Genomic DNA, 23,637 nt, shown 5'->3' on the forward strand with positions numbered 1-23,637 from the left:
TAAAAACAAATATCAGCTTTTGAGTCATTCTTCTCAACCTTACTGGGCAGTCTACCTTTGGTATAACTGTCAGGTAAAAATATACATCTTTTCATCTCAGGGCCCCAAGTTTAAAAAGACAACCATTTCACAGAAAGGAAAGAAATAATATGAAACTCTCAAAATATATGGGGAAAGAGGAACATGCAAAAATAAAATTTTGACTCAGCTGAAGAAACTGAGAGGAGACTGGTTTACTTAGGAAAATGTACATCCTTGAAAGTCAGGTATGACCGTTTTAGTGTAGGTATCTATGTGACTTGAATCTCTCTGCTATTTTCTGAATAAACATATCTTATAGTATCATACTTCATGGGTCAGACGCCTACCCAACGTGGCTGTATTCCTTATCCACTCTAACCTTGAGTAAGTCTGAAAGACTTGGGAATATAGCATAAAAAGAAAAATGACTACATATGTATTCCCCTTTCTATGCCTACTTCAGACCTGGGTTTGATTCTAGAACATTCCTGAAGAAAATTTAAATATAAGTTTGTGACTTTGCTGAATCAAGTTCCCAGTTAATATTTAGAAAACATCCAGTATCTGGGCTAATAGCATTGTTGATGGTAAATGATAGAGGGATAGCCAACGAAGTCTGTGTTTCAAAACCGGTGTTAAATCAATCTCAGAATTGAGAGGGAAAAAGGGGGAGTTTAAAATCACAGGTGCAGGCATATCTAGGATCCTTGTTCTTCTGGATCCACACTTCCTTCAGGGTCTTCATCATTATAAGTATTGTCTGCCATCTGCCACACTTGCATGATATTGTCTTCTGATACAGAACAAATCACTCAAGGTTCATTGGGATTCCAGGAGAAATCATATCCTAACAGTGTGACCATGAATAAACAAAACTATAGTGACTCATCTTCTGAATCTTCTGGAGATTGTTCCTGTTCAATTTTACTTAAATCCCAGACATTCATTCGACGATCAGTACCACTGGAAGCCAAAATAGTTTCATTGTGACATGGCCATTGAACGTGGAATATTTCATTCTCATGTGATTCAAAGGGATGCAACTTGAGTTTCATATTTCTCAAATTCCACAAGTCAAAAGTCTTTTTAGCTGAACCTGTGGCAAGAATGAACTCACTATAAGGATTAAAAAAGAGGCTGTTTGCTGTAGCAGTGTGAGCATGAACTGAGTAGCTTGGTTTGGAACTATTGTTTGAATAAGTATCCCAGATCATAAGTTTCTGTTCATTAGCACCTGACCCAAACAGAGAACATCTGCTCATGGAGCAGATGCCAGGAAACATCTTCTACTATAGTTGAGTATCCTGTAAAGATCATCCTCATATCCACTACTTTTCCCTTCTTTGGAATGGCACTATGTCCCATAAACAGATAGTGGCGTCATCTGAACAACTAAGTAAGTGCCCATTGAAATTTGGGTTCCACAAAAGCCCACAACCTTTGTTCCAATGTCCACAAAGATGCAAGTCAGGGTTGCATTCTCCAGAAGGATCTGGTTTAGAAGGGTATTTCGTGTAGTCAGAAACAAGAACATCAATGGATGGAGTTTTTGTTGCAATGATGCAAAGGTTCTGGGGCATATAACAGGCCCTGTGTACTTCTCCTTCATGGTAGATCCTGATTTTTACTTCAATTTTTCTACTAACTGAGCCAAAACCTCCAGATTTTCCTTTTTCACTGTTGAGTGTGATGCATCAATCTGAGTATCATCATTAGGGAGTTGCACATTGACTATTACAAGACAGTTCTTTTCATTCAACATGTGTCCCCAGGACAACTTAATGAATGCTGAAATCTTTTCTTTCTGGTCTGGTTATATCTGGAAGCCACTGTACAGTGAGGCTGGGCCACCCCAGAGCATGGGTTATGACCAAATTATAAATAAAACATGTTATTTTAACATATTTTGTACTCTTGTTGATCACATGCTCTTCCATTGCATCATCAAAGGCTGCTTCCTTTTCAGCCATAGCATACAGGTAGGGTGGTTTGCAGAGTTGAGCATTGCGGGAGGGGTGGGAAGGCTGGAGGCCTTTCATATGTTTTTGAGCCATGTGTATATCCTTTTCTGAAAAAATATCCATATCTTTTGCCCCTTTTGTAATTGGGCTGTTTGTCTTTTTGTTTTTGAGTTGTAGAATCACTTTATGTATTCTGAGTATTAAACCCTTATCTGATGTGTGGTTTCCAAATATTGTATAGGCTGCCTTTTGACTTTCTTGATAAAATCCTTTCATGCAAAAAAGTCTTTTCTTTTGAGGAGGTTTCATTTATCTATTTCTTTTTTCATTGCTCATGCTTTGGGTGTAAGGTCTAGGAAACCACCTCCTATCACAAGGTCTATAAGACATTTCAGTACATTTTATTCTAAAAGTTTTATGGCCTTAGCTTTAGTGTTTAGGTCTTTGATCCATTTTGAGTTAATTTTTGTATAGGGTGTGAGATATGGGTTTCTTTTGTTCTTTTGCTTATGGATATACAGTTTTCCAAACACCATTTATTGAAGAGGCTGCTCTGTCCCAGTTGAGTAGGCTTGACCACCTTATCAATTGTTTCACCTACTCTATGAGACCAAAGGAAGAAAGGTTTGTTTTGTCCAGAACCTAAATTTTCTGTAGCACATAATCTAACTCAACCTGTCTGGATAGATCATTTAAAGAACCCAGGCACAGGGAGCCATGAAGAAGACTGAGGGTCTTTAATCCCGTATAGCTTAATGTAATGCCTGGATACATCCCAGAGTATACTGAGCAGATAATCAAAGAGTATTGGCAAAGTCCCTTGAGGGAAGGGAGAAAAAATATGAAAGTATTAAACATTACCACCGGAGAAACTCCTGATACTGTGTCAAATATTAGGGAAACCCAAATTAATAGTCCAAGCCCTTGATCTTGAGGCTTGCTCTTGTGAAGCTTATTTATGTATTTATGTAACAGAGAAGCTTAGCCTACTTGGGTATGCCTAGGAGTTACTTCTGGAGGACTTCTTTTGTTGCTTAGATGTGGCCTCTCTCTCTCTCTGAGCCCAACTTTGCAAGTGAAATCATTACTCTCCCTCCTACATGGAACATGACATCCAGGGGTAAAAGTCTCCCTGGCAATGTGGGATATGACTCCCGGGGATGAGCCTGGGCCTGGCACCTTGGGATTGACAGTGCCATCCTGATCAAAAGGGGGGAAAGAAGTGTAACAAATAAAGTATCAGTGGATGAGAGAGTTGAAATAAAGCCAAGAGGCTACCTGCAGGCTGCTCTTACACAAGCTTCAGTTAAACATTGTTACCTATCATAGTTTGCCAAACCCCAATGAAAACCATTCCTGCCAATCCTAGAGAACACCTAGGGCATTGTGTTAGTTTGCTAGCTGCTGGAATGCAATATACAAGAACTGGAATGGCTTTTACAAAAGGAGATTTAATAAATTGGAAGTTCATGGTTTTCAGGAAGTGAAAGTGTCTAAATTAAGGCACCACCAAGAGGCTACCTTGATTCAAGGAAGGCCGATGGGTCAGGAACCCCTCTGTCAGCTGGACAGTCACATAGCTGGCATCTGCTGGTCCCTCACTCCTGGGCTATTGCTTTTAGTCTCTGCGTAGGGGTTCCTCACGTTGCTTTTCTGGGGCTGGCTTTCATCTCTTGCCTTCCCTTGGCTCTTTCCAGGTTCTGGCTTGCTTAACACCTCATGGGAAGGCACATGGCAATGTCTACTGGGCTCCAAGTATCTCCAGACATTCATTTCTTTGCTCTCTCTCTATCGGTCCTGAAGTTTCTGTTGGCTCGCCTTCTGTCGGTTCTGTCGTTTCTGACATTTCTGACTCTCTCCAAAATATTTCCTCTTTTAAAGGAGTCCGGTAATCTAATGGACTCTGTTGAAGACTCCTGGAGAGAAAGCTAGCAGACATTGCCATGTGCCTTTCTAGCTGAGAGAGAAACCCTGAACATCATTGACCTTCTTGAACCAAGGTATCTCTCCTTGGATACATTAATTTGGACATTTTCATAGTCTTGCCTTAATTTGAACACTTTTCATAGCTTTAGAACTGTTAACTCGCAGCTTAATAAATTCCCCTTTTAAAAAGCTATTCCGTTTCAGGTATATTGCATTCCTGCAGCTTGCAAACCAGAACAGGTGGAGTCACATCTCCATCTTATCAAAGATCATACCCACAATTGGGCGTGCCACATCTCTGTGGAGATAATCTAATCAGAAGTTTCCAAATTGCACGGTTCAATGCGGATTAAAAGAAACAGCTGCCCTCACAAGATCGGAGCAAGATTAAAACATGGGTTTTCTCAGGTCCTTAATATTTTAAAACCAACACAGATGTTATATGAGATTCTACAAAGATTCCATACACTTGGGTTACTTTTCAGAAACTTACAACCTCCAGATGGGTCCCTATACCAGCCAGATAAGTCCTGAACAGCAGAGAGGCCGGCCTCTCCAGACCATCAACTGGTTCCATCCCTCTTTCCCGTATTATTGACAGCCCCTTCCAACATGAAAAAGTTAGAATGGGCATATCCAGGATACCCTTAAAGAATGGGCAAAAGATCAAAAGAGATGGTGGAATTATACAGAGAAGGTAGTGTTTAACAAATGAGTATGATTGCTGAATCATTATATTTATATTTCTTTTAGTCTCCAGTAGCTTAGAACAGCTAGGAGTTAAACCTAAAATTGGGGAGTTGTAACCCATACCAAACTCTGAAATCTGTTCTACAATTAATTGTTGTAGTGTACTTTGAAATTTATTACTTTTTTGTATATATGTTATTTTTCATAAAAAGTTAATCGTGATGATAAATGCACAGCTATATGATGAACCATTGATTATACCTTGAATGATTACATGTTATTTGAATATATAGTATATACCTCTGTTCTATTTTTTTTTTTAGCATGGGCAGGTTCCGGGAATCAAACCCGGGTCTCTGTCATGGCAGGCAAGAATTCTGCCACTGAGCCACCATTGCACTGCCCTTTGTTCATTTTTAAACAGTTTTATTTGCACATCATACAATCCAACCTAAATAAATAGACATGCTTCACTACCATACTCTATATGAAGACATTTCCTTTTTTTCCACAAAGAATCCATACCCCTCCCCCTTCCTTACCCCCCCCCCCCCCACTTGTTGACATTTAGTTTTGGCATAATGCCTTTGTTACGTTCAGTGGAAGCAAATTACAGTGTTACTGTTGACTGTATGTCCTGGCTTGCATTGATTGTGCTTTATCCTATATAACATCACATTTTCAATGCCTTGCATTGCTGACATAATTTGTTCTCTCTCATGCAAAAACGTTATGTTTGTACATTTAGTCATCATCATTATCCACTCTGGACATTCCTGAGTTATACCATCTCTGTCTTTATCCTCGATCTTTCTTTCTGGTGTAACACGTGCCCTCAGCCCTTCTCCCTCAACCGTTCAGTGTACTTATTCAGCTTCATTCGGTGTACTTTTATTGTTGTGCTACCATCAAATAATATTGTGCTAAAAAATTTCTGAATTTTTAGTTAGTCCTGTTGCACATTCTATATTCCTCCAGCACCAAATGCCCGATCTCTACCCTGTTTCTATCTCCTGATAACCTGTGTTCTTAACTTTAACTCTCAAGGTTCACTCATTAACATTAGTTCGTATTAATAAGACCATGCAATATTTGTCCTTTTGTTTCTGATTAATTTCATGCGGTATAATGTCTTCAGGATTTATCCATGTTGTTACATGCTTCAAGATTTTATTCTTTCTTACAGCTGTGTAGTATTCCATTCTATGTACATTCCACAGCTTCTTTAGCCACTCATCCGCTGATGGACATTTGGGTTGTTTCTCTCTCTTGGCAAACGTAAATAAAGCAGCTATAAACCTTGGTGGGCAAATGTCCATTTGTGTCCTTGCCTTCAGTTCTTCTGAATATATACCTAGTAATGGGGTTGGTGGATTATGTGGTAATTCTATACTTAGCTTCCTGAAGAACCACCAAACTGCATTCCAGAGTAGTTGTAATATTTTACATTCTCACCAACAGTGGATAAGTGTGCCTCTTTCCCCATGTCCTCTCCAGCACTTGTCGTTTTCTGTTTTTTTAAATAATGGTCATTCTAGTGGGTGTGAAATGATATCTCATTGTAGTTTTAATATGCATTTTCCTAATAGCCAGTGAAGTTGAACATCTCTTCAAGTTCCTTTTAGCTGTTTGTATTTCCTCCTCAAAGAAGTGTCTGTTCATGTCTTTTGCCCATTTTTAAATTTGGATTGTCTTTTTGTTGTTGAACTGAAGAATCTCTTTATATATTCTGGATACTAAAGTCTTATGTTATATGTGGTTTCCCAATATTGTCTCCTATTGCGTAGGCTGCCTTTTTAAAGTTCTTTTTGCAGAAAAGTGTTTAATTTTGAGGAGATCCCTTTTATATATTTCTTTTTTCATTGCTTGTGCATTGGGCATAAGGACTAGGAAACTACCTCCTGTTACAAGAGTTGTAAGATATTTCCCTACATTTTCTTCTAAGTTTTATGGTCTTAACTCTGATGTTTAGGTCTTTGATGCATTTTGAGTTAATTTTTGTATAGGATGTGAGATATGGGTCCTCTTTCATTCTTTTGCATATGTATGTACAATTCTACAAACACCATTTATTGAAGAAGCTGCCCTGTCCCAGGTGGGTTGGCTTCACCACCTTATCAAAGATCGATTATCCATAGATGAAAGTGTCTATTTCTGAATACTCAATTTGATTCCATTGATTAGTATATCTATCTTTATGCAAGGATCATGCGGTTTTGACCACTGTAGCTTTGCAATATGGTTTAAAGTCAGGTAATGTGGGTCCTCTCACTTCCTTTTTCTTTCTCAAGATATTTTTGGCTATTCAGGGCAGTCTGTCATTCCAAATAAATTTGGATATTGGTTTTTCTGTTTCTGCAAAGTAAGTTGTTGGAATTTTGATTGGATTGCCTTGAGCTATAAAGCAATTTGGGTAGAATTACCATCTAAACTATGTATAGTCCTCCAATCCATGAACACAGTATGCCCTTCTTTATTTAGGTCTTCCGTGATTTCTTTTAGCAATTTCTTATAGTTTCTTTTATAGAAACACTAGTGATTTGGGGGCATTGATCTTCTACCCTGCCACTTTGATGTACTCATTTATTAGCTGTAGTAGTTTTGCTGTGGGTTTTTCAGGGTTTTCAACATACAGTATCATACCATCTGCAAGCAGTGAGAGTTTTCCTTCTTCCTTTCCAATTTTGATGTCTTGTATTTCTTTTTCTTGTCTAATTGCTCTGGTAGAACTTCCAACATGATGTTGAATAACAGTGGTGATAATGGACATCCTTGTCTTGTTCCTGATCTTAGGGGGAAAGTTTTCAGTTTTTCCCCATTGAGGATGATGTTAGCTGTAGGTTTTTCATATAGTCCCTTTATCATTTTGAGGAAGTTCCCTTCTATTCCTATCCTTTGAAGTGTTTTCAACAGGAAAGGATGTTGAATTTTGTCAGTTGCCTTGTGTGCATCAATCGAGATGATCATGTGGTTTTCCTGCTTTGATTTGTTGATATGGTGTATTACATGAATTGGTTTTCTTATGTTGAGACATCCTTGCATACCTGGGATGAATCCTACTTGGTCATGATGTATAATTCTTTTAATGTGTTACTGGATTCGATTTGCTAGAATTTTGTTGAGGATTTTTACATCTATATTCATTAGAGAGATTGGTCTGTAATTTTCTTTTCTTCTAGTGTCTTTGTCTGGCTTTGGTGGAGGGTGATGTTGGCTTCATTGAATGAGTTAGGTAGCCTTCCCTCTTCAATTTTTTTTGTAGTTTGAGCAGGATTGGCATTAATTCATTCTTGAATGCTTGGTAGAATTCACATGTGAAGCCATCTGGTCCTGGACTTTTCTTCTTTGGGAGCTTCTGAATGACTAATTCAGTTTCTTTACTTATGATGGGTTTGTTGAGGCCCTCTATTTCTTCTTCTTTTTTTATTAATTAAAAAATTAACACAACATTTAGAAATAATTCCATTCTACATATACAATCAGTAATTCCGAATATCATCACATAGATGCATATTCATCATTTCTTACTACATTTCTATCGATTTAGAAAAAGAAATAAAAAGACAACAGAAAAAGAAATAAAATGATAATAGAGAAAGAAATAAAAATAAAACAAAACAAAACAACTATACCTCAGATTCAGCTTCATTCAGTGTTTTAACATAATTACATAACAATTAGGTAATATTGTGCTGTCCATTTCTGAGTTTTTGTATCCAGTCCTGTTGCACGGTCTGTATCCCTTCAGCTCCAGTTACCCATTATCTTACCCTATTTCTATCTCTTGATGGTCTCTGTTACCAATGACATATTCCAAGTTTATTCTCTAATGTCGGTTCACATCAGTGGGACCATACAGTATTTGTCCTTTAGTTTTTGGCTAGTCTCACTCAGCATAATGTTCTCTAGGTCCATCCCTGTTATTACATGCTTCATAAGTTTATTCTGTCTTAAAGCTGCATAATATTCCATCGTATGTATATACCACAGTTTGTTTAGCCACTTGTCTGTTGATGGACATTTTGGCTGTTTCCATCTCTTTGCAATTGTAAATAATGCTGCTATAAACATTGGTGTGCAAATGTCCGTTTGTGTCTTTGCCCTTAAGTCCTTTGAGTAGATTCCCAGCAATGGTATTGCTGGGTCGTATGGCAATTCTATATTCAGCTTTTTGAGGAACCGCCAAACTGCCTTCCACAGTGGTTGCACCATTTGACATTCCCACCAACAGTGGATAAATGTGCCTCTTTCTCCACATCCTCTCCAGCACTTGTCATTTTCTGTTTTGTTGATAATGGCCATTCTGGTGGGTGTGAGATGATATCTCATTGTGGTTTTGATTTACATTTCTCTAATGGCCAGGGACATTGAGCATCCCTTCACGTGCCTTTTGGCCATTTGTATTTCCTCTTCTGAGAGGTGTCTGTTCAAGTCTTTTTCCCATTTTGTAATTGGGTTGGCTGTCTTTTTGTTGTTGAGTTGGACAATCTCTTTATAAATTCTGGATACTAGACGTTTATCTGATATGTCGTTTCCAAATATTGATTCCCATTGTGTAGGCTGTCTTTCTACTTTCTTGATGAAGTTCTTTGATGCACAAAAGTGTTTAATTTTGAGGAGCTCCCATTTATTTCTTTCTTCAGTGCTCTTGCTTTATGTTTAAGGTCCATAAAACCACCACCAATTGTAAGATTCATAAGATATCTCCCTACATTTTCCTCTAACTGTTTTATGGTCTTAGACCTAATGTTTAAATCTTTGATCCATTTTGAGCTAACTTTGGTATAGGGTGTGAGATATGGGTCCTCTTTCATTCTTTTGCATATGGATATCCAGTTCTCTAGGCACCATTTATTGAAGAGACTGTTCTGTCCCAGGTGAGTTGGCTTGACTGTCTTATCAAAGATCAAATGTCCATAGATGAGAGGGTCTATATCTGAGCACTCTATTCGATTCCATTGATCGATATATCTATCTTTATGCCAGTACCATGCTGTTTTGACCACTGTGGCTTCATAATATGCCTTAAAGTCAGGCAGCATGAGACCTCCTGCTTCGTTTTTTTTCCTCAAGATACTTTTAGCAATTTGGGGCACCCTGCCCTTCCAGATAAATGTGCTTATTGGTTTTTCTATTTCTGAAAAGTAAGTTGTTGGGATTTGATTGGTATTGCGTTGAATCTGTAAATCAATTTAGGTAGGATTGACATCTTAACTATATTTAGTCTTCCAATCCATGAACACGGTATGCCCTTCCATCTATTTAGGTCTTCTGTGATTTCTTTTAACAGTTTTTTGTAGTTTTCTTTGTATAGGTCTTTTGTCTCTTTAGTTAAATTTATTCCTAAGTATTTTATTCTTTTAGTTGCAATTGTAAATGGAATTTGTTTCTTGATTTCCCCCTCAGCTTGTTCATTTGCTAGTGTATAGAAACACTACAGATTTTTGAATGTTGATCTTGTAACCTGCTACTTTGCTGTACTCATTTATTAGCTCTAGTAGTTTTGCTGTGGATTTTTCAGGGTTTTTGACGTATAGTATCATATCATCTGCAAACAGTGATAGTTTTACTTCTTCCTTTCCAATTATGATACCTTGTATTTCTTTTTCTTGTCTAATTGCTCTGGCTAGAACTTCCAACACGATATTGAATAACAGTGGTGATAATGGACATCCTTGTCTTGTTCCTGATCTTAGGGGGAAAGTTTTCAATTCTTCCCCATTGAGGATGATATTAGCTGTGGGTTTTTCATATATTCCCTTTATCATTTTAAGGAAGTTCTGTTGTATTCCTATCCTTTGAAGTGTTTTTCAACAGGAAAGGATGTTGAATCTTGTCAAATGCCTTCTCTGCATCAATTGAGATGATCATGGGATTTTTCTGCTTTGATTTGTTGATATGGTGTATTACATTAATTGATTTTCTTATGTTGAACCATCCTTGCATACCTGGGATGAATCCTACTTGGTCATGATGTATAATTCTTTTAATGTGTTGCTGGATTCAATTTGCTAGAATTTTAATGAGGATTTTTGCATCTATATTCATTAGAGAGATTGGTCTGTAGTTTTCTTTTTTTGTAATATCTTTGCCTGGTTTTGGTGCGAGGGTGATGTTGTCTTCATAGAATGAATTAGGTAGCTTTCCCTCCACTTCAATTTTTTTGAAGAGTTTGAGCAGGGTTGGTACTAATTCTTTCTGGAATGTTTGGTAGAATTCACATGTGAAGCCGTCTGGTCCTGGACTTTTCTTTTGGGGAAGCTTTTGAATGACCGATTCAATTTCTTTACTTGTGATTGGTTTGTTGAGGTCATCTATTTCTTCTTGAGTCAAAGTTGGTTGTTCATGCCTTTCTTGGAACCTGTCCATTTCATCTACATTGTTGTATTTATTAGCATAAGGTTGTTCATAGTATCCTGTTATTACCTCCTTTATTTCTGTGAGGTCAGTGGTTATGTCTCCTCTTCCATTTCTGATCTTATTTATTTGCATCCTCTCTCTTCTTCTTTTTTGTCAATCTTGCTAAGGGCCCATCAATCTTGTTGATTTTCTCATAGAACCAACTTCTGGTCTTATTGATTTTCACTATTGTTTTCATGTTCTCAATTTCATTTATTTCTGCTCTAATCTTTGTTATTTCTTTCCTTTTGCTTGCTTTGGGGTTAATTTGCTGTTCTTTCTCCAGTTCTTCCATATGGACAGTTAATTCCTGAATTTTTGCTCTTTCTTCTTTTTTGATATAGGCATTTAGGGCAATAGATTTCCCTCTTAGTACTGCCTTTGCTGCAACCCATAGGTTTTGATATGTTGTGTTTTCATTTTCATTCGCCTCGAGATATTTACTAATTCCTCTTGTCATTTCTTCCTTGACCCACTGGTTGTTTAAGAGTGTGTTGTTGAACCTCCACGTATTTGTGAATTTTCTGGCACTCTGCCTATTATTGATTTCCAACTTCATTCCTTTATGATCTGAGAAAGTGTTGTGTATGATTTCAATCTTTTTAAATTTGTTGAGACTTGCTTTGTGACCCAGCATATGGTCTATCTTTGAGAATGATCCATGAGCCCTTGAGAAAAAGGTGTATCCTGCTCTTGTGGGGTATAATGTCCTATAAATGTCTGTTAAGTCTAGCTCATTTAATGTAATATTCAAATTCTCTGTTTCTTTATTGATCTTCTTTCTAGATGTTCTGTCCATTGATGAGAGTGGGGAATTGAAGTCTCCAACTATTATGGTAGATGTGTCTATTTCCCTTTTCAGTATTTGCAGTGTATTCCTCACGTATTTTGGAGCATTCTGATTCGGTGTGTAAATATTTATGATTTTTATGTCTTCTTGTTTAATTGTTCCTTTTATTAGTAGATAGTATCCTTCTTTGTCTCTTTTAACTGTTTTACATTTGAAGTCTAATTTGTTTGATATTAGTATAGCTACTCCTGCTCTTTTCTGGTTGTCATTTGCATGAAATATCTTTTCCCAACCTTTCACTTTCAACCTATGTTTATCTTTGGGTCTAAGATGTGTTTCCTGTAGACAGCATATAGAAGGATCCTGTTTTTTAATCCATTCTGCCGGTCTATATCTTTTGATTGGGGAATTCAGTCCATTAACATTTAGTGTTATTACTGTTTGGGTAATACTTTCCTCTACCATTTTGCCTTTTGTATTATATATATCATATCTAATTTTCCTTCTTTCTACACTCTTCTCCATACCTCTCTCTTCTGTCTTTTCGTATCTGACTCTAGTGCTCCCTTCAGTATTTCTTGCAGAGCTGGTCTCTTGGTCACAAATTCTCTCAGTGACTTTTTGTCTGAAAATGTTTTAATTTCTCCCTCATTTTTGAAGGACAATTTTGCTGGATATAGAATTCTTGGTTGGCAGTTTTTTTCATTTAGTAATTTAAATATATCATCCCACTGTCTTCTTGCCTCCATGGTTTCTGCTGAGAAATCTACACATAGTCTTATTGGGTTTTCCTTGTATGTGATGGATTGTTTTTCTCTTGCTGCTTTCAAGATCCTCTCTTTCTCTTTGACCTCTGACATTCTAACTAGTAAGTGTCTTGGAGAATGCCTATTTGGATCTATTCTCCTTGGGGTGCGCTGCACTTCTTGAATCTGTAATTTTAGGTCTTTCATAAGAGTTGGGAAATTTTCAGTGATAATTTCTTCCATTAGTTTTTCTCCTCCTTTTCCCTTCTCTTCTCCTTCTGGGACACCCACAACATGTATATTTGTGTGCTTCATATTATCATTCAATTCCCTGAGCCCCTGCTCAAATTTTCCCATTCTTTTCCCTATAGTTTCTGTTTCTTTTTGGATTTCAGATGTTCCATCCTCCAGTTCACTAATTCTAACCTGTGTCCCTTGAAATCTACCATTGTAGGTTTCCATTGTTTTTTTCATCTCTTCTACTGTATCTTTCATTCCCATAAGTTCTGTGATTTGTTTTTTCAGACTTTCCATTTCTTCTTTTTGTTCATCCCTTGCCTTCTTCATGTCCTCCCTCAATTTATTGATTTGGTTTTTGAAGAGGTTTTCCATTTCTGTTCGTGTATTCAGAATTAGTTGTCTCAGCTCCTGTATCTCATTTGAACTATTGGTTTGTTCCTTTGACTGGGCCATATCTTCAATTTTCCTGGTGTGATTTTTTATTTTTTGCTGGTGTCTGGACCTTTAATCAGATTTCCCTGAGTGTGAGACCCAGCAGGTTGAAAGACTTTCCTGTGAAGTCTCTGGGCTCTGTTTTTCTTATTTTGCCCAGTATGTGGCGCTTGTCTGTCTGCGGGTCCCACCAGCAAAAGATGTTGTGGCTCCTTTAACTTTGGAAGGCTCTCCCTGCTGGGTGTGTGGTGGAGACAGAGGAAAGGTTGTAGGCTGGTTTTAATGGCTTCAAATTGCGAAGTCCTGGGATCTGAATTCCTCCTGAGTTGCGTTTCACCCCTCCCGTGGGGAAGGTTCAGGTGGTAGAGAGCCCTGAAAGCAGCCTGTTCCTGCGTTTGGGGCAGTTGCAACCTGTGTAATTCCGGTGCTGAGTCCAGAGGCGACCAAGTCTCCATAGAAACAGCCGCAGAAGGCTCTGTTTTGCACCCTTTCCTCTTTTTCAGTTAGCCCAATATGCGACTTCTGCCTTGATCAGTTTCGCCTGAGCTGGGGGCCTATTTTTAGTAGTCAGAATTTGTTTATTAATGCCACTATTTGTGTTTGGTTGGACTCAGTCCCTGCTACTGTTGGAGACTCTTTCCTTTCCCTCCGGGAAGCCACCTGTGGGGGAGGGTAGCCAGTTGCTGGCCGCCGCGGCTTGGGGAACTCGCTGATCCGAGACTTGCAGCCGGTCCGGGAAGCCGCCCGTGAGGAAGGGGTGCCGGCCGCCAGCCGCCGTGGCTTGGGGAACTCTCCTCTCCGAGGCTCTCAGCAGTCCAGGAAGCCGCCCGTGAGGGAGGGGCGCCTGCCGCCAGCCGCCGCCGCCCGGGGAAGCACGCACCGCTCGGGGAACTCACCACTGCGGAGTCTCGCAGCCGGTCCAGAGTGGGGTATGCTGTGTGTCCGGTGTCTGTCGTGGCTCCAGGAGCTGTTCTGTACTGTTTCTGGTTATTTAGTAGTTGTTCTGGAGGAGGAACTTGCTGAAGCGGCCACAGCCGGTCATTGCATGGCAGAGAAGTCACCGTGGGGTTGCTCAGACAGAACCTGCTGGGAGTCCTCTACTTGCTCCCCAGGGCTTGTTTACAATCTGTGGGGAAAAGCTGTTCGTAGTGAGCTTGGTTCAAGAAGGCCGATGAAGTTCAGGGTTTCTCTCTCAGGTGGCAAGACACATGGCAAACACAGTCAGGGCTTCTCTCTCGGCTGGAAGGGCACATGCAAACAAGGCATCATCTGCTAACTTTCTCTCCTGGCTTTTGGTTTCATGAAGCTCCCCGGGAGGTGTTTTCCTTCTTCATCTCCAAAGGTCACTAGCTGGTGGACTCTCTAGTTCGTGCTGCTGCTCTCTCTGAATCTCCTCTATTTCTTCTTGAGTCAATGTTGATTGTTCTACCTTTCTAGCAAGTTGTGCATTTCATCTACATTTTCTGTTTTATTAGCATAAAGTTCATAGTATCCTCTGATTATGTCTTTTATTTCTACGGGGTCAGTGATTATGTCTCCTCTCTAATTACTGATTTTATTTATTTGCATTGATTTTGGTATCTCTAAGGTTTGACACAGTGTCAGGGAATTCCCTAATAATACGGTGAATATTTCCATGTTTTTCTCCCTTCCCTCTGGGATCCAATACTTTTTGTTGCTTTTTAAGCTTTTTTTTTATTGTATAGTATAACATATATACAAAGCAAAGAAATGAAAAGCAATACTTTTGAAAGCACTCTTCAATAAGTGGTTACAGGAAAGACCCCAGAGTTTTTCATGGGCTACCATATGATCCTCTCACATTTTTTCCTTCTAGCTGCTGCAGAATATAGGAGGCTAGAGGGCTTAAATACTTTATCATCACAATCGACTTCGTTCCTTCTTTTTTTGTGAACAATAACATATATACAAAAAAGCTATGAATTTCAAAGCACATCAACATGGTGTTAGTTGTAGAGCATATTTCAGACTTTGACATGGCTTACAATTTCACAATTTTAGGCTTTTACTTCTAGCTGCTCTAAAATACTAGAGACTAAAAATGATGTCAGTTTAATGATTCAGCATTCATATTCATCTAAGTCCTATCTTCTATGTAAAATTCTACCATCACCTTTGATCTTTCCATACCTCTCATTGGGTTTGTTTGGGCTATGGCAATTCTAAATTTTTTATATTGGAAGGGTCTGTCACTGATATGGCGTAGGGAAATGGAGCTATCTGATATTCTAGAGAGGCTGGCCTAGGTTTCAGAACTAATCTGGACCAGGGATCCATCTGGGGGTTGTAGGTTTCTGAAAATTTACTCTAGTGCCTGGAGCCCTTGTGGAATCTTATAAATTGCCCTAGGTATTCTATATGATTGGCTGGAATGGTCCTGGTTGGGGATTGGCAGGTTACGATAGGTAGCAAGGCTTACCTGAAGCTTGTGTGTGATCAACCTCCAGAATAGCCTCTCAACTCTATTTGCACTCTCTCTGCCACTGATGCTTTATTAATTACGCTTCTTTCCCCCCATTTGGTCAGGATGGAATTGTTGATCCCATGGTCCCAGGTCTGGATTCATCCCTGGGAGTCCTCTCCCATGTCATCTTTCACCCCTATGTGGCGTGTCCCACATAGGGAGGAGGGCAATGATTTCACTTGTAGAGTTGGATTTAGAGAGACTGAGGCCACATCTGAGCAACAACAGAGGTCCTCCAGAAGTAACTCTTAGGCATGCCTATAGGTAGTCTAAGCTTCTATGTTGATCTACATAAGCTTCACATGTGTAAGCCTCATGATAAATAATGAGAGTTTTACTTCTTCCTTTCCAATTTGGATGCCTTTTATTTCTTTATCCTGCCTGATTGCTCTAGCTAGAACTCCTAGCACAGTGTTAAATAATAGTGGTGACAGTGGGCATCCTTGTCTTGTACCTGATCTTAGGGGGAAGGCTTTCAGTCTCACTCCATTGAGTACAATGCTGGCTCTTGGTTTTTCATATATTCCCTTTATCATATTGAGGTAGTTATCTTTGATTCTTATCTTTTGGAGTGCTTTTATCAGAAAAGGATGCTGAATTTTGTTGAGTGCTTTTTCAGCATCAGTTGAGATGATCATATGATTTTTCCCTTTTGAGTTGTTAGTGTGCTGTATTACATTAATTGATTTTATTGCATTCAACCATCCTTGCATTCCTGGTATAAACCCTACTTGGTCATGGTGTATTTTTCTTTTAATGTGCTGTTGGATTAGATTTGCTAATATGTTACTGAGAATTTTTGCATCTATATTCATTAGGGAGATTAGCCTGTAGTTTTCCTTTCTTATAGCATCTTTACCCGGTTTTGGTATTGCAATGATATTAACTTCATAAAATGAGTTAGGTAGAGTTCCTTTTCCCTCAATTTTTGGAAAAGTTTGAGCAGGATTGGTGTTAATTCTTTCTGGAATGTTTGATAAAATTCTCCTGTGAGGCCATCTGGCTCTGGGCTTTTCTTTGTAGGAAGAGTTTTGATGACTGATTGAATCTTTTTACTTGTGATTGGTTTGTTGAAATCTTATTCCTGAATCAGTGTAGCTATTTTGTGTGTCTCCAGGAATTTGTCCATTTCATCTGAATTGTCTAGTTTGTTGGCATATAGTTGTTCACAGTAAACTCCTGTGATTTCTTTTATTTCTTCAGGGTCTGTGGTAATGCCCCCCTTCTCATCTGGTTTTGTTTATTTGCAGCCCCTCTCTTTTTTTCTTTGTCAGTCTTTTTAGTGGCCCGTCAATTTTGTTGATTTTCTCAAAGAACGAACTTTTGGTTTTATTGATTCTGTCTATTCTTTTGTTCTCCCATTCATTTATCTCTGCTTTAATCTTTGTTATTTCTGTACCCCTGTTTGCTTTGGGGTTAGTTTGCTGTACTTTCTCATGTTCCTCCTGGTTTGCTGTTAAGGCCTCGATTTTTGCTCTTTCTTGTTTTTTGATGTAGGCATTTAAGGCAATAAATTTCCCTGACATCACAGCCTTTGCTGCATCCCATAAGTTCTGATAAGTTGTATTCTCATTTTCATTCATGTCCAGACAGCTTTTGATTTCTCTTGCAATTTCTTTTTTGACCCTCTGGTTGTTTAACGGTGTGTTATTTAATCTGCATATATTTGTGAATGTTCTTGTTCTTTGGTGGTTATTGAGATCCAGCTTCGTCCCTTTGTGATCATAGAAAGTGCTTTAAATAATTTCAGTATTTTTAAATTTTTGAAGACCTGTTTTGTGCCCCAGCATGTGCTCTATCCTGGATAATCTTCCATGAGCAGTAGAGAAGAATGCATAACCGTGTGCTTTGGGGTGCAATGACCTGTATATGTCTGTTAGGTCTAATTCAGTTATCAAGTTATTTAACTTCTCTATTTCCTTGTTGATCTTCTTTCTGGTTGTTCTGTCTATAGAGGAGAGTGGTGTATTGAAATCTCCCTATTATTGTTGAAACATCTATTGCTCCCTTCAGTTTTTCCAATGTCTGTCTCATGTACTTTGGAGCTCCTTGATTGGAAGCATAAACATTTGATTGTTATATCTTCTTGGTGAATTGACCCTTTAATTAGTATATACTGTCCCTTTTTGTCTCTTATGATGTCTTTACATTTAAAATCTATTTTGTCCAACATTGATATAGCTATTCCTGCTTTCTTTTGGTTACAACTTGCGTGAAAAATCTTTTTCCATCCTTTCACTTTCAATTTGTTTGTAGCCTTGTGTCTAAGATGAGTCTCTTGTAAGCAACATACAGCTGGATTGTGTCTTTTAATCCATTCTGCTAATCTGTATCTTTTAATTGGTAAGTTTAGTCCATTAATATCAAAGTTATTACTGAAAAGACATTTCTTGATTCCGTCATCTTATCCTTTTTATTGTATTTGTCAGATCTATATATTCTTTTCCCTCTTTCTCTTTGTATTATTTATATTACCCTTGTGGTACTCTTCAATTTAGTCCCCTCCTCCATACCTTCCTCTCCTGTCTTTTTTTTTTCAGCCAGCAGAACTCCATTTTGTATTTCTTGCAGAGCCAGTCTCTTATTGACAAATTCTTTTAGGACTTCTTTGTTTGTGAAAACTTTAATCTCTCCCTGAATTTTGAAGGACAGTTTGGCTGGGTACCAAATTCTTGGCTGGAAGTCTTTCTCTTTCAGGATCTTGAATATATCATACCACTGCCTTCTGGCCTCCAGTGTGCTAATTGAGTAGTTTGAACTCAGTCTTATTTGATTTCCCTTGGATGTAGGAGATTGTTTTTCTTTTGCCACTTTCAAGATTTTCTGCTTCTTTTCAACATTTGACAGACTGATTATTATGTGCCTTGGGTTAGGCCTGTTTGGATTTATTCTGTTTGAAGTTCTTTGGGCTTCTTTGACATGTATATTTACGTCCTTTTTGAGGGTTGGGATGTTTTCCCCGATTATGTCCTCAGCTTCTCTTCCTAGCCCTTTACTCCTCTCTTCTCCTTTTGGGACACCAGTGATTCTTATATTTGTGCGCTTTGTTTTGTCTGAACTCATTTTCCTGAGTTCCCATTGAATTTTTTCCGTCTTTCTTCCCATTTGCCATTTTGAGTCTTCAAAATCAATTATCCTGTCCTCTATATCACTTATTCTTTCTTCTGTCTCTTCAAATCTGGTGTTGTGTGCCTCTAGTATGTTTTTTATTTGGTCAGCAGAGTCTTTAATCTCTGTGATTTCTACTGTTTTTCTATTTATTCTTTCAAAGTTCTCTTTGTGCTCTTCTGTCTTCTTGATCTCCTTTATGTGATTTTCTGTCCCACTTGTAAGAGTTGTATGAATATCTTTGACTAGTTGTTCCAGCTGCTGTGTCTCCTCTTGTGTTGTAATTTCATCATTAGTTCAGGGTTGTATCTGTCTGCATTGTGATATGCTTAGTGATCTTCTGCTGTCTTCGTCACATGTAAATATCTGGATTGATTTACTTTAAGAGTTGATTTCTTTCAGTAGTCTAAGACCTTGTGTTTGTGGGATGGTCGTACAGCAGGGAGCAGGGCACGAGGTGAAGCACTCAGTCCGGTGATTTGTTTCAGGGCAGGTATGAGAGCAGGTTGGGGATGTTATGCTGATGCTTGTGAACGTGGTTGCCCAGTGGCTAGGGAGGATGTAGCTGTATTGGTGTGCTGACCAGGGGGGCATTACAGTGGTGCATGCTGGTCTGAGGCACAGGGCCCTTTGCTGTGGCAGCAGGTCAGTGTTATGCCTTCATGCATTGGGGGCAGATGTGTCCTGGGTGTGCTGTTTGACACTTTCTCAAAGCTGGGAAGTGAGGCTGAGGGCTGTGTGCATGCATGGTGCTAGGCCTGTTGTAAAAGGCCTATGTTGTTCATTTTCCTGAGCTGAATGACGTGATTGGGGGCCCGTGCTCATACGTGGGACTGGGAGCTCCATAAATAGATGCGCTGAGTTCAGGGAGGGTGGGTTGAGGTTGTGTGACAATATTGGCAGGTGCTGGGGTACCCTAGGTATGGAGGTTAGTGCCCGCCAACTTTATGCACTGGCACCAGCCTGGAGGGAACAGGGACGGGGAGTTAGTGCTCAGAAGGAGTGCAGGAGAGGTGGGTTGGTCTGCACTTGGGGTGTTTGTGGGTCAGGTACATGCACTGCGGTCTGGTGTGTTGGGGGTGCCAGGAGCATGGGGAATGGGAGTGGGTGTCAGTGTCCAGGTGCGTGGGTTGTGGCTTGAGAGCTGTTCATGGGTGAGGGTAGTGTGCCCAAGGAACGCGGTGAGGGTAGTGTGTCCAAGAAATGCGGTCTGGCTTCCTAGGCCTATGCTCCCATCCATGAACTCCCGAATCCTCCACAACTCCACACCAGGCTCCAGCTTTCTGCCTCTCAGTTCCTTGGCCTCTGCAGCCAGGACTGCTGCATGTGGTGCAGAAGGCTCTCCCAAGTCAGCCGCATTCTAGCATTTCTGCCTCAGGTTCCCTCCTGTCCTTTCTTTAACTTTTCTATGGAGCAGGACAAATCTCGAGCTACTCTAGTCACTCCTCGTTTTTGAAGGACAGTCTTATTGGGTATAGAATTCTTGGTTTTCAGTTTTCCTGTTTTAGAACCTTAAATATATCATAACACTGTCTTCTCATCTCCATGATTTTTGCTGAGAAATCCATGCATCGACTTATTGAGCTTCCCTTGTATGTGACGGATTGCTTTTCTCTTGCTGCTTTCAGAATGTCTTTGTCTTTGACATTGTAAAGTCTTATTAGTAACTGCCTTGGAGTATGTCTTTTGGATCTGTTCTGTTTGGGGTATGCCACACTGCTTGGATATATAATTTTATGTCTTTCAGAAGAGGTAGGAAACTTTCAGTGATTATTTCTTCCATTAGTCTTTTTTCTCCTTTTTCCATCTCTTCTCCTTTTTCCATCTCTTCTCCTTCTGGAACATCAGTAATATGCATATTTGTACACTTCATATTGTCATTCAATTCCCTGAGACCCTTCTTATATTTTTCCTTCCTTTTCCTTATATTTTCTTCTGTGTGTTGGAGTTTAGATGTCTTCTCCTGTAGTTCACTAATCCTTTCTTCTGCCTCTTCAAATGTATTGTTATAGATCTCCATTGTTTTTTCATCACTTATGTTCTTTCTCCTTTTATTCCCATAAGTTCTGTGATTTGTTTTTTCAAACTGTTGAGTTCATTATGTTCAAAGAAGATGCTTTTTTATATCCTCCCTCATTTGTTGATTTGATTTTTGTTGAAATTTTGCAAGTCTTTTCAAACATCCTGAATTAGTTGTTTCAGCTCATGCATCTCATTTGAAGTATTGGTTTGTTAGTGTGACCTTTTTTTATTAAAAATTTTTTTATTAGCTATTTTATGAATTTATGAAACAATCATGCATAAAATACAGTATTTCCATTCACCACTCCACTATCAACCCCTTACACTGGTGTGGAACATTTGTTTCAATTGACGATACCACTTCTTTAGAATTTTACTATTTTTTAACAGTAGTAGCCAGCACTCGTTGCGAGATTTGATGTTCTAGACACTGTGTGAAATAATTTATGTGGTTTATTTTTAAATTATTAAAATAAATTATGTGGATTATCTAAACACCCAATACACAGGTGTATGAAATGTATCCTATTATTATTATTATTTGCTTTTTTTAATTAGAGAAGTTTTATGTTTACAGAAAAGTCATGTAAAAATAGTGTTTCTCATTTTCATTGGCTATAAGGGAAATGCAGATCAAGACTACAATGAGATACCACCTCACAACTATAAGAATGACTGCTATTAAACAAGCAGGAAACTATAAATGTTGGAGGGATGTGGAGAAGCTGGGACACTTATGTACTGCTGGTGAGAATGTACAATGGTACAGCCACTATGGAAGACTGGCAGTTCCTTAGGAAAGTAAATATTGAGTTATCCTATGACCCAACAATAGCACTACTTGGTATATACCCAGAAGAGTTGAAAGCAATGACACAAACAAATATTTGCACACCGTTGTTCATAGCAGCATTAGTCACAATTGCCAAAAGATGGAAACAAACCAAATGTCCATCAACAGACAAGTGGATTAAGAAAATGTGGCATATACATTCAATGGAATATTATGTAACTTTAAGACGAAATGATGCCCGAAAGCACATGACAAGATGGATGAGACTTGCAGACATAATGCTGAGTGAAATTAGCCAGACACAAAAGAATAGTTACTGTATGATTTTACTTTTATGACCAGCATAAAGGTATAGTCAGAGGCTTATAATACAGAATATAGGGGACTTAGTGATACATAGAAGTTAGAGATGGGTGAACAGTTAGCTAATGAGGTTCAACTCCAGTGTAAGGGACTAGATTAAAGTGAAGATAGTTCTCTAGTGGGTCTGTAAGTAATATTACCATATTGAAGATGAGCAAGATTGAAAGCGGTTGTATAGACATGTGTCCCACTATTTAACACTAGAAATATAAATTAGTTCTTGCAAGAACCACTTCAAAGGTATGATTCTTGTTCACAGAGTGTTTTAGTCCAGGGTACAGGTGGAAGACTGCTATTGCATGCTGTGGGCTATGTTTAAAGTGAAAACATCAGCACTACCACAGCAACAGCAGAGGCAAATAATGGCGGGGGGGCAGGGGGGCAGTGGCAGGACAAGAGTTCAGAGGAGGCTTAAATTTCCTATTTGGTGAGGGTGTGTTTATTGGTTATCTTTCTCTTGTGAACAATGAAATTATCTGAAATTGAGAGTGTTGATAGACTGTGGACTTTGGGCACTATACATGATGCCTGATAAATGAAGGTGTCTGAAGGATACACTACTGAGAAGTAGATTGGCGAACAATGGTGTATACATGTGATCAAATGTTGTGCTGCTACACAAAGGAGCAAAGTTGTGAGTGAATGAACGTGTGGGACATTTGGTGAGGCAAAATAAGCCAGAAATGAAAGAAGAATTACGGTATGGTCTTCTTTAGGAAATACTTATAAGACAACAGGAGCCTAGATTGTAAGCTCTTAAAACAGACACAGTTAGTCTGGAGTAGTAATTACTATTTCTGGATTTTGAGAGGCTGTTATATATCCTGGTATTTAGAGAGAACAAACCCAATCAGGTCAGGGTTAACATAATTTAGAACCCAGGGGTAAGGAAGACATTGTGTATAGTTTGGAACCAACATACTCTTTAAGACCAAAGTAAGAAAGATTTAGTTGTCTGGAACTGAAATTTTCTGTAGTGCATAATCTAACTCAATAGGGGCCCCAGAATAAGAAAGAGTCCTTTAACCTGTATAGCTTAATGTAATGCCTGAATACATCCTAGAGTATATTAAGCAGATAATCAGAAAATATTGGCAAAGACCCTTGACGGATGGGAGAAAAAATATAGAACTATTAAACTTTACCATAAGGGGATCCCCTGATAGTGTGTCAAACTTTAGGGACAACCAAAACAGTAGGCCAAGCCCTTGATCTTGAGGCTTACTCTTGTGACGCTTGATCTTCTGTTTGTTTTTTTTTTTTTTAACATGAACAGGCACTGGGAATCAAATCCAGGTCTTGGGCATGGCAGGTGAGAACTCTGCCACTGAGACACCATCGCAGCACCCCAAACCCCTGATCTTGAGACTTACTCTTGTGAAACTTATGCAGATAGTAGAGAAGCTTAGCCTCCCTATAGGTATGCCTGAGAGTTACTTCTGGAGGACCTCTTTTGTTGCTCAGATGTGGCCTCATTCTCTCTAAACCCAAATTTGCAAGTTAAATCATTGCCCTCCCCCCTATGTGGGACATGATATCCAGGGGTGAAAGTCTCCCTGACAGTGTGAGAGATGAATCCCAGTGATGAGTCCGGCCCTGGCACTGTGGAATCAACAATTCTGTTCTGACAGTAAAAGAAGTATAACTAATAAGGTATCAGT

At 38.9% G+C, this 23,637-nt stretch overlaps 1 protein-coding gene and 1 pseudogene across 1 annotated transcript in view; one reads left to right on the top strand and one right to left on the bottom strand.

The window, feature by feature from the left end:
* The window catches only part of STEEP1 (STING1 ER exit protein 1), a 121,084-nt gene that overhangs the window by 33,291 nt on the left and 64,156 nt on the right, over positions 1 to 23,637 (top strand). The gene's annotated exons all lie outside the window — the stretch shown is intronic.
* Positions 720 to 1,991, bottom strand: LOC143671427 (histone-binding protein RBBP4 pseudogene; annotated as a pseudogene).

The sequence above is a fragment of the Tamandua tetradactyla genome, chromosome X, assembly GCF_023851605.1.
Source record: "Tamandua tetradactyla isolate mTamTet1 chromosome X, mTamTet1.pri, whole genome shotgun sequence".
Classification (NCBI taxonomy): Eukaryota; Metazoa; Chordata; class Mammalia; order Pilosa; family Myrmecophagidae; genus Tamandua; species Tamandua tetradactyla.